This window comes from Uranotaenia lowii, chromosome 2 (assembly GCF_029784155.1).
Source record: "Uranotaenia lowii strain MFRU-FL chromosome 2, ASM2978415v1, whole genome shotgun sequence".
NCBI classification, from domain to species: domain Eukaryota; kingdom Metazoa; phylum Arthropoda; class Insecta; order Diptera; family Culicidae; genus Uranotaenia; species Uranotaenia lowii.
Window position 1 is genome coordinate 93136827 of NC_073692.1, and position 11917 is coordinate 93148743.

Sequence of the window (11917 nt, forward strand, 5' to 3'; positions counted from 1 at the left end):
GGTTTAACAAAATAAAAATCCTTTATGCCTTTATTTTAAATATTTGCGAAATTGTTAATAAATTAACAAAGTTTGTTGTAAAACTGTAATCTAAAATAAATTTTTTATATAGACTTGTTATGTCAATCTGATTTGATTTAATTTTATTTGTGTTGAGTTTGAGATGATTTCAATTAATCTGTCTAGGAAATGAGACATTTTGCAGCAAGCTGTTAGAAAATTTAAATACTGGGAACAGCTAACTGAGCTAATTAAATTTTTAAAATTATTTTGGTTAAATTAAAAATGTTTGTTTTAGTAAATATGAATATAAAGGAAAATTTTCAAAGAAATAATTATAATTGAACATTTTAAGTAAGTTTCCTAGCCAAAACATGTAGAAAATATACTTTTTTGCAAGGTTTTTTGGGAATTGGACCACTGTGCGCTGCTAGCTTTGTTTGATGATTTCAAATTTAAAAATTTGCATACCTCCCAGAATTTTTTGGTTGTTGTAATTGGCAAAAAACCATTTAAATTTTGGATGCGATTCAATGGTTTCTGAATAAACTCAAAAAGTTTAAATTTTTTATGGAAATTTGTATTGAAAATAAAACTTCAATCAAAAATCACCAGGGATGCAATGAATATATAACGTGGGTTTTCAGTATTCCTTGATTCTTGCAGCATTTTTCTTGTAGCAAACCTGAAACTTAACTCGTACCTTAGACAAAATATTCGATTTTTAATGAAAAACTGTGTTTTCAAAATATTTTTTTTATTTGAGCGAAAGTTGTATAATCGTAGAATGAACATAAAAAAATCGCTTTGGCTTTGGCTTTGCATAACCAATGAGTTGATTCATATAACCATGGAAAAACATTCCATGAAATTATCGAAACTTAAGCAAGCAAAGCCTGCCATTTCTAAATACTTTTATATATATTACAAGAATCAAATTTTTTAGTTACTCTGTTTTCCTGGGTTCCTTTTTTGCTTTCCAGTTCTGTGAATATTTGTACGATCTATGTATATTGAAAAAAAAAGGATTAAGGAAGGATGAAAATGGTTCTTTCTTAAGCTTTCCAGATTTTATTCTGAATCTATCCTGGCTGGGAAATTCTGGGCATTATAACGAAAAAAAACCTAGCAAAATCCACGCATTGGATTTTTAAATTTTCAACCCAAAAACCGGGTAATATTCGATCAAAAACTAGATATTTCTTTAAAATAAACCATAAAAAAGGTGATCAAGATTTGAGTAGGCGTTGACCCATGCGATCATAAAAAAATTGCTCTTTGTAAAAAATTCGTACTAACTGAGGAAAAAAAATTATTAGGAAGAACCAGAATCGTTTCCAGTTTAAAATTGCGAAATATACTGTAGCAAAAAAAACTAAAGGATGTCGGAAGAAAAAAATCAGCTTCAGCCTGGTTCCTACCAACTGAAGAAATCCTATTTGCTGAGATCCAACCAATTGCGTTGCATGATTTTCAAATGAATTTATTGCATATACAGTAGAGTCGCCAGAACTTTTTCAGCACGTAATAAAATTGTCGACCAAAAATCCGTTGAGGGATGAATCATCTTCGGGATGAAAATTCAGAGGAAATAGAAAAAAAAACCGAAAATCCGAGGAATATACGGGAAAATTTAATCAAAACCTAGGAAATACTCAACAAAATTACAAACTTAAAAAAAAAATCATAAAAATTTATCGGCTGATTTAAAGTGTATTTAGATTTCTAAAAAAATCTCTCCTGATAATTTATTATTTATTAATTTTATTTACATAGTATTCCGTCTCACGACATAACTTGACGAACATAATTCCTAAAATTCTCTCGGTCCATGGCAACCGTTCTCCAATTCCTCGGGCACCCCACTCCAACCCATAATTTTTTTTAAACATGTTAAAAAAATTTGATTTGGACGCATAAATGAAAAAATTCACAACACAATTTGTTTTTTTAGTTTGATTTGAGAATGAGAATAAACACGGGCTAAATCCGGGCTGTTTCAACAATATCCTGACAACCGGGTCGGAGTGAACTTTTTCCAAATTTTATGTTAAATATCCGGCAAACCAGGATAAAACCGGACAATCTGGTAACTTTAAAATATAGCATATTGTAGGGAACTCCGTACTTTATTCCTTCTCTTGTTCTAGTTTTTTTTTTGCGATATTAACCACATGGTTGGCCTAGCCGTAGTAATCTCTGCAATGCATATTAAAATGTATAACAGAGATTACGTTGAAAAGAAAAAGGAAGGACGTAAGTCTCTCATTTTCCAGGATGCTTACAAGTTTTGTCTATGTTGGTAATATATGAAAAAGAGAACTAGAATAGCCTTGAAAACGGTGAAAGATAAAAACAATTGAAAAATCTATCGAGGCACATATTAAGCTAGAGTTGCCATCCATCCCGCAAAAGCAGGACATGTCCTGATTTTTTAGCGAATGTCCCGCCGTCCCGCTTTTTCCTCAAAATTTCCCGCTTTTAGTTTCTGAGAACACTTTTATGGCAGACTCAACCCTCTCCGATTCTACCACTTCAAAATAGAGGTTCCGTGCTTGTGAAAACGCTTCTTATAAAATCTCCTCTCAATCATTTTCAACTCCTGTCATTTTTATTCTAATCTTCTTTTATTTATCCATGATTTTCAAAACTAGAAATGTTCATACTCGAGGAAAATGACATTTACCGATAAGGCTGTAAAATTTAACACACTTTTATGATGTTTTACTGATTGACATTGAAAAAAACTTATTAAAGCCTCAATTTAAACTCATTGGTTCAACACAGAAATTCACTCAAATAAATTTTTTTTGTGTTTTTCTTTCTCAAAATAAGCAGTTTTTTTCAAAGTTATAAAAGACAAGATTAAATAACTCGTTTAGTTCTTAGCATTTAAGATTGCCAGAATATTAACCAGACAGATCCGAAACGAGTGAATTCGGGCAATTTTATCTAAAAACTTTGTAAAATCCGGGCAATGGATTTCCAAATTATAAACCTAAAATCTAGGCAATATCAGACATATTTGATCAAAGTCTCGGAATTATTCAATAATAAATCAAAAGAACACAATTGAAAAATTTTTTTTTTTAAAACACATCAGCAGATTTTTAGTCGTATTTTAGGCTTCCCAAAAACTATTCATGATGATTCAGACAAAACTTGCTCAAAAAAATCGCAAAAATAAAAATTTGTAATAACTCAGTGAAAGTGAATTAATCTGGGAAAAATCCAGGCTTTTTTATACGAAATTTGGGCAACCGGGCCGGACCGATTTTTTTTCCTAAATTTTGTGACAAATATCGTGGCAAGTCCTGATGAAACCGGGCAATCTGGTAAACTTTTCTTAGCATCACCTCAGCAATCTGGTTAAGTCAATCGTTCTTTAAGCACCTTCTAGCGAGGTTAATATTTTTATTTTTAAGAAAATATTCTTCAAGTTGCTGGCTCCAGATGTCTCTCCGGAATCCTAAAAAAATCCTGTGAATGTAATGTTAAGTTAAAAACAAATTCTGGATAAAAAAGAACAGGACTACCAAGCAAAAATAAACTATTTTCAATCAAAAATTGAATGAATGGACGAATAAAATTAAATAAATTTGGGAGATGATCAAAAACGGCTATGAAAAAATTTCAAAATTATCTTCAAACTTCGGATTTCAAATAACTCTGAACTAGAACATTTTCAAGTTGTGTGTTCGCAGTTTCGCAAGATGTAAGTTTTCTTGTAAATTTATTGACATTTCAATGACATTTTAGAAATGCTTCAAAACGTAATTTTTATGACCATTCCTATACATACGGTTCCAACTTCGTGGAAAGAGTCGATCGTGGTCCCGATTGCAAAGGTTTCTGGTACCTGTAAAGCAGATGAGTTTCGACCGATAAACATGTTGCCGTTGTATGAAAAAGTGTTGGAGATGATTGTCAAGGAGCAGTTAATTAAATACATCACTGCCAACAAACTACTGATACCAGAGCAAAGTGGTTATAGGAGAAATCATTCGTGCGAAACTGCACTCAATTTGATTCTAGTGAAATGGAAACAAATTATCGATACTAGACAAAAGGTAATCGCAGTGTTTCTGGACCTGAAACGCGCGTTTGAAACGATTTCCCGATCTAAATTAATAGTCACGTTGGAGAAATACGGCATCAGCGGTCCTGTGTTAGAATGGTTCAAATCATACTTGAATTCACGGAGCCAAAAAACTAAATTCGAATCTGTGATATCCTCTGCCAAAGAAACCAAAGTCGGTGTGCCCCAAGGTAGCGTTTTAGGACCTATTCTTTTCATTTTATACATTAACGACTTGAAGAGAATGCTAAAATACTGTGATATAAACCTTTTCGCTGATGACACTGTGATATTTATAAACTGTGATGATGATAGTGCTGCTACAGAAAAACTGAACTGTGATCTTTTAAGTTTAAGTAAATGGTTAAACTTTAAGAAACTTAAGTTAAATGTGTCAAAGACTAAATGTATGATTGTGTCTAATAGTATTGTCAACTGTGATTCGTTTGATGTCCAGATAGACGGCACACGGTTAGAATTTGTCAGTGAAATGAAATACCTTGGTGTGATATTAGACGCAAAATTAAATTTCGACAAACACATCGACTTAACAGTAAAGAAAATAGCTCAAAAATATGGAATCCTCTGCCGCCTCCGGAAGGACCTGTCACAATGGAGTTTGATTTATTTATACAAAGCACTGATATCGCCACATTTTGAGTTTTGTCCTTCAATTATATGTTTTGCCAATGAAAAACAAATGACTAGGCTACAAAGGCTTCAAAATAAAGTCATGAGATTGATTCTGCGCTGCAATAGAAGAACTCCAGTTCGCATAATGTTGGATGCATTACAATGGCTCTCGGTTCGTCAACGCTTCACATTCCTCACAATGCTCCTTATATTTAAAATTACCAAAGGCATCGCTCCCGAATATCTCCAACAATAGATAGTAAGAGGCACAGATCTGCACCGCTATGAAACCCGCTTCTCGAATGAAATTAGATCAGCCGCATTCCTCCTGTCTTCGTCACAAAATTCTTTGTTTTACCGTGGTGTGAAAATGTTTAATACTCTACCAAGTGAAATAAAAAATGAACAAGTCCTGGCTAGATTTAAGAATAAGTGTTTGACGTTTGTGAAAACTAGCATTAGTTTATAAGTACGTGTTTTAAATGTGTGTAATATAGTTACCTGGTGATGATGATCAACTGAACATACGTCTCTGGGCCGCATATGACACATTATTCAAAAGCAACGCGATTCGGGGCGCGGTAAAACCCTTTCTTGGACTCATATGTGTGTGGGCGGGATGTATCCCAAAATAACCCTTTTCCCAGATGGTCCCTGTTCCAAAGTTGAAATAAAGATAGTAGTAGCACGAACAGTAAATATAAAAAGGATGGACGTACATGGGCAAAACAAAAGTGAATAAAGCAATTCAAAGTGGACAATAAAATGAACATTGGCTAAAGACTATCAAATATCTGAAAAGATAACTAGCCCAAGTCCCATGTACGGGGGAGTGGAGGTGGGCCATCATCATCATCATCATCATCATCATCATCATCATCATCATCATCATCATCATCATCATCATCATCATCATCATCATCATCATCATCATCACATATGTATAAGTTCCTATAGCTAAAATAGTTCATTGAAATGAACTATTTTAGCTATAGGAAATTATACATATGTATAGAAATGGTCATACAAATTAGGTTTTGAAGAGTTTCTAAAATGTCCCGCTTTTTTCGACGATGTTCCGCTTTTATTCGTGAAATGTCCCGCAAATTTCTGAAAGTATATGGTAACATCGGGTTTTCATCTCGATATCCAAGCAATCAGACTGGACCGGGATTCTCCCATTTTTTCTTTGATAATCCGGGAAAAACCAGGCAATCTCGAATGCTGATAGCATGATTCTACCCTGATTTTTGGCTGAGACAAAACTTTTAAGAGGTGGTCAACTTGATCAACAAATTTTCTTCACTTAATGTTAGAAAACAACATAAATTAAGAATTTATAAAAAAAAATCATTCTTTAGAAGCTCTATGAAAACTTCAAATATGAAAATAAAATAAAACTGTTTTAAAATGTCGTGCTAATCAAATTTTATTTAAACCCTATTTATCTTCAACATTTGAATTACAGCATTTTATTAATTGGCAATGGTTTCATTGAAAAATACTAACACAGCAACTTAACAACTTAACTTTGAAATGTAGAATAAAAATTACCGCATGTTTAAATATTTAAAATAAAAAAGAATTGAATCGTGGTTCTCGAAAAACGTTGTTTATAAATCTGGCAATTCTTTGCGCTGGAAATGACTATTCCAAATAACGCATTCAAATAATTTTTATTATAGCTTTTTTAACATATTTCTCAGATCTGAAATCTTTATTAAAAATTTAAATTCTATTTATCATGTTCAGATCAAACGCTTTGAATTTCTTCAATTTAAATTCACGTGAAGGAATCAAGTTTCAAAATTTTACTTCACTAATTACGTATCATTTTTCTTTTTCATATTTCATAGTTTCATATGGATTTTTATATGTTGTCGAATGTTATGTGCGAAATTTGAATTTTTTCGTAGCATTCTGAAATGATGAAACAGAAATTGAATTTCGTAGCATAAATGTAAAATGTTAAATTAACATAAACAATTGCAACCAATTTTCAAATCATAGCTTGTGGGGAATCGTGGGCCACATTTTGTGGGGTATCTTGGGCCACCTATATTTTGGTATTTTTATACACATTCAGAACTTAAAATACATTTTCCTATTTGCATAGTTTTCTAATGCCAAATAAAGAGTTGTGAAAAATATTTTGTCCATTTTATCCAATGCGATAGAGACGATATAAATCCTAAATATAGAATTTTGCCAAAATGTTCGCGAGCCAGCAATAAGTACCCAAGTAACAATTTTAGCTTTATTATGGTCAGCAAAATGTCGTTTGGACCATAGCATTAATCTTCATAAAAAGCTAAAGTACATTCTATAACATCACCTGGACTCTAATAAAGCCAAAATTAGGCTATTTGGCCCTATCCTAGGAACGTCATCATGACCAATCATTGTTAGTCATTAATATTGGTCACCAAAGCTTTTAAAAAGCTATTATAAAACATGTTAGAAATTTTTGTTTTTTTTGGTTCTGTCAGTTCTCGGAGTTTTTTTTTGTTTTTTCCAGCAACCGTAATGGTTGATGAATGATGATTGCATTATTCAGATATGAATCTGGTAAAATTAATAGCTAAAAAACCAATGATTTTCCCATATAATGAGCGTCTTTTCTACTGCCAGTCAAGATTTTAGGTAAAATGTATATGAAATAGTATCTTAAAATAAATGCGCCTCGTCAAATCTGATGGTCAATCATGATGGAATTGATGGAAAAAAGGCCTGAAAAAATATTTTCCAATGCTGGCATTGTGAATCCATCAACATGGCGTCATTTTGTACCCTTCGATTTTGCAACCAACATGGCGTGAGTCAATTCATAGTTTTATTATGGTTTAATGATGACCCCAAAAAAAGCTACGATTTGACGTTTCTCTCGCAAGCAAACCAATTACACGCTAAGGTTGAGTTCCTCATTTCTGAGTTGTTAATCATTAGTACAGTAAATGAGGAAAGACTTTTTGAATGAAAAGGGATTGGTTTTCAATGACCCGTGGAATAAATCATGAGTTGAAGTCAAATTTCGTTGTCTGACGCCATCCTGAAATCCAAGATGGCGGCTTCCGCTGAACTTTAAAATGGTGTAAATGACTTGAAATCGCATGAAACCCCAACAAAATGGGTATCGGGTAAAAGTGCTAAACGAGTAGAAGTCGAATTTCGCTATCCGACGCCATCTTGAAATCCAAGATGGCGGCATCTGCTCAACTTTTAATGCTTAATGCTGACAAAAAGTCGCATTAAACCACCACTATACGAGTATTGAATGAAAAGGCTAAGCTAGAAGATGTCGATTTTTTTCTTTCCGACGCCATCTTGGAATCCAAGATGGCAGCTTCCACTGAATTTAAAATGCTGTTAATCAATGAAAATCGCTTGAACACAACTTTTTTTCACGTAATACTACATTAAAACTACTATTTTAAAACAATTTAGATAATTTTAAATCACTTTTATTATTTTTTCATTATGTTTCTAATGCATTTAGAACTTTTCTTGTTTTGTTTATAGTTTTTGATTTTTTTTTGCCATTTATGTAATTCTTTTATTCCTATCATGCTATTATGTCTAAATTTTATTGGTCTTATTCTAGCGAAAACTATACGGTTATGTTGTTTCTGTTAACCGTCTGATTTTGGCACATGTGCCAAATTCGATGTTTCCAAAAGCGAATGTTGCCAAAAACGAACGGGGTCTGTATTGTGGTAGTTTTTGTGGGATTTTCAGTCACTTACAGATTTTTAGAGAAACGCGAAAAGAGATATTTGACTTCTATCATTTAGCCTTAGCACCCAATACAATATATTTGGGATTTCATGCTATTTTCATTCATTTACAGTATTTTGAGGTTCAGCTGAAGCCACCATCCTGGATTTCAAGATTGCGTCAGAATGCAAAAATAAACTTTTTATAGCTTATCCCAATTGACAAATATCCATATTTTGGAGGTTTCATGCGATATTCAATGATTTAGAGCATTTTTTAAGTTTATAGAAAGCTGCCATCTTGGATTTCAAGATGGCGTAAGATAGCAATATTCGACTTCTACTTGTAAACCCCTTCACCCACTACCAATTTGGGTTTCATGTCATTTTAAGTCATTCACTACATTTTAAAGTTTAGCGGAAGCCGCCATCTTGGATTTCAAGATGGCGTAAGATAGCGTAATTCAACTTCTACCGGTTGATTTCTTTTAACTTATACCCCTATAATATAGGTTTTATGCGGTTTTCAGTCATTTACAGTATTTTTAAGTTGAGTGGTAGCCGCCATCTTGCATTTAAGATGGCGACGGGCAACGAAATTTGACTTCTACTCGTTTATTACTTTCACCTTATAACCATATTGTGAAGGTTTCACGATATTTTCAGTAATTTTCAGCTTTGAAAATAAAAGAGGAAGCCGCCATCTTTAATTAATGATGGCGTCAAGCTTTTTTCCCTACTATTTGGGCCCTTTCACTGAATACTCATATTGTAAAGATATTCATACCACTTTCGGTGATTTCAAGTTTTCAAAGATGTATTTTTTTAATTTAAACTCAAAACCAACACGCATAACTTACCAAAAATGTGTAAAAATGGGAGTTCCAATTCAAATAGGTGCTATCTAATCTGAGCGTGTCCTGTTTTGACATTTTGATCGAGAACTGTCACTAAGTTTTATGGCGGTTTAATAATCAGGCACTGAGTGCTATTATAGAACATGCAAACGAATGCTTGGAGCAAACTTCTAAGTTCGTGTTTTATTATAGTTTTAAAAAAGCATTCATAACTCTTTCAAAATAACTAAAACAGTATGTTTAATAAAAGTTTTATTAGCGTTTTCAAAACCATCTGCAAACATATGGTCGAAAAAAAATATAAGCATTCTGCATGACCATAATAAAACCGTCATAAAACGAGCTGCACAAAAAAATGCCGTAATTAAACCATAATAAAACTTCCTAATGCTAGTTGGCATAATCTGTGTTACTTGGGTAACTATATGATCATACACAACTATCTTTTTTATTTCCTCATGTGAAATTGCTTTAAAACACCTAAATGAATTATGAAACTTCAGTTTTGGGTCAACTTTTAAACTTTGCACATTATCTAGTCAATTAAGATTTGGTGGCCAACGTTTCCCCACAGTTTTTCAAAATCCAAAAGAAATACTACTTTTTAAACAGTCAGAACTCGGGATATTAATGTATTTAAAAAATAAAAAATAATGCCTAATGATGCCTTCAAAATGAAGAAAACCTCTCCAAACAAAGATAAAAATTGGCCAATACCTCACTCTCCCCTACATTTAGTTATAAAAACTTTAACAAAGATGCACTTTATCGTCACAAACATGTTAATAATAATAAAAACACCCTGAAAAATGATCAAAATTTTCCTGTGAACATCGAATTTGTTTGGCTTTCTTCAATTAAAAACTATTGAACTATTCAGATATTTAAACTATTATTACTTTTTATTTTATTGGATTTCATGGTGTAAGAGAGATTCACTAGAGTTGCAATCATTCAAATATTAAGCTCACAAATGATATCTCTGTTCCCACTTAACCAATTTCTTCAACTGAGACGACTCCACCATTGCGTCATTTTTATTCCTATTACGTCAATAAATTTCAGTACTCTGTCAATAGATTGCCGTAATTAATGGGAAGTAATTAACCGCAAAACGGCAACGCTCCAATACTCAATTGAGCTCCTTACTTTAAACTGTGGACAGAGAACCCCCTCCAGTCGGATCGTGCGATTCCCGCCGTGTCGTACAGCTTCTCAGTCAACTCTTCAAGAAAACTTCCTCCAGAAGGCAAATTCTTCCGTTCTCAACTTCCAGAAAAAAGAGCTGCCTTTCTTGGTTTCGCCGCGCCTCCCGTCGTCTTTTTAATGGAATTATTGGGCATATATTAATTTCTGTTTCTCATTCTTTTCGACAGGCCCCGAAAAAGAGCGCGCGTGGCGTGGCCTAGCGCGAGCTAACAAATCCGGCAAAATTTGCCCATTACATCCGAAATTCATTATGATTTGAAAAGCAAAACCTCCCCGGCTCACGATTCATTCTTCCAAACACCCAGCCACCCACTACTCGAAAGCATCATCACGAGGTACACACTTTTCTCAAGTTTGAGCTGAGTTCTGTTAAGTTGAGATGAAATTCGTGACCACCATCCCGTAGACTTGCGTTGAGTCACTTTTTTCGAGGAAAACATTTAACGGGCGGCTCGTGGAGTTTGTTGAAGCCATCTTCCATGTCATCGTACCTCTCAAATTGTGTCTAGTCTAGGGAGTGGGTGGGAGGATGGAACTTTCCGTAACCGCGAAAATTTAACAACGGAGGAAGCCCATTAGCGAATCCTTCAACAACTTTACCTGAATGAAAAGAATCATTGAATGAATGTTCTTGATGATGAAAAAGACCTGCGGTCAGTGTGCAGCTCGAGTTTTTCTTTTAACGACGAAGACTTTTATTTTCTTGACATGTCGTTGTCGTGTTTAGACCTTTTTCCGAGACCAATTCAGAAACTTGGTACAAAATAATTGTTTGCTTGTTTGCTCACATGTACTGGATAGCAAAGCTTGCTGAGCATTAAAAATTTGGAAGCGAAAATTTAGGCAGGTGTTTTTGTACCTTCTAGCCTTCTACTGTTCAAAACAAATGCTACCGGTACGAGATATTTGGATACAATTATAAGCCTACATTTTGATTGAAAAATACAACTAGCCTGTTAGGAATATATTGACTAGAATAGTAGTGGCTTTCAAAGTGCTCTTTACCGACGCTGGGGGGCTTTGAGGGTCAACCATTTTTATATTTTTGGAATTCCTCAAACAGAAAGAAAAATTTTTTAGATTCAGAGTTATAAGCTCAAGGCTGCGATTTTAATGCTTCAATTGGGATTTTAATAGGGATTTTAATAGGGGATAAGAAAATTGATTAGATAATAAAATTTGAGGTTTTAAACAATTCGATTTCACTGACCAATTTCTAACTTTTGAGTTATCATTGATGACCAATGTGGTCGATTCTACCATCCTACCTACCAGATGATTTGTTTTCGATAATTTCAAAAAGCTATTAGTAGCACTTTCAACATTTAAGGTAAACTAATAATAAAACAGTGCGAAATTGAAAAGCGAAAAATTCACACATGCAATTGAAAACATGCAAAGTGAGTTTTCAACATACTTCAACAAAG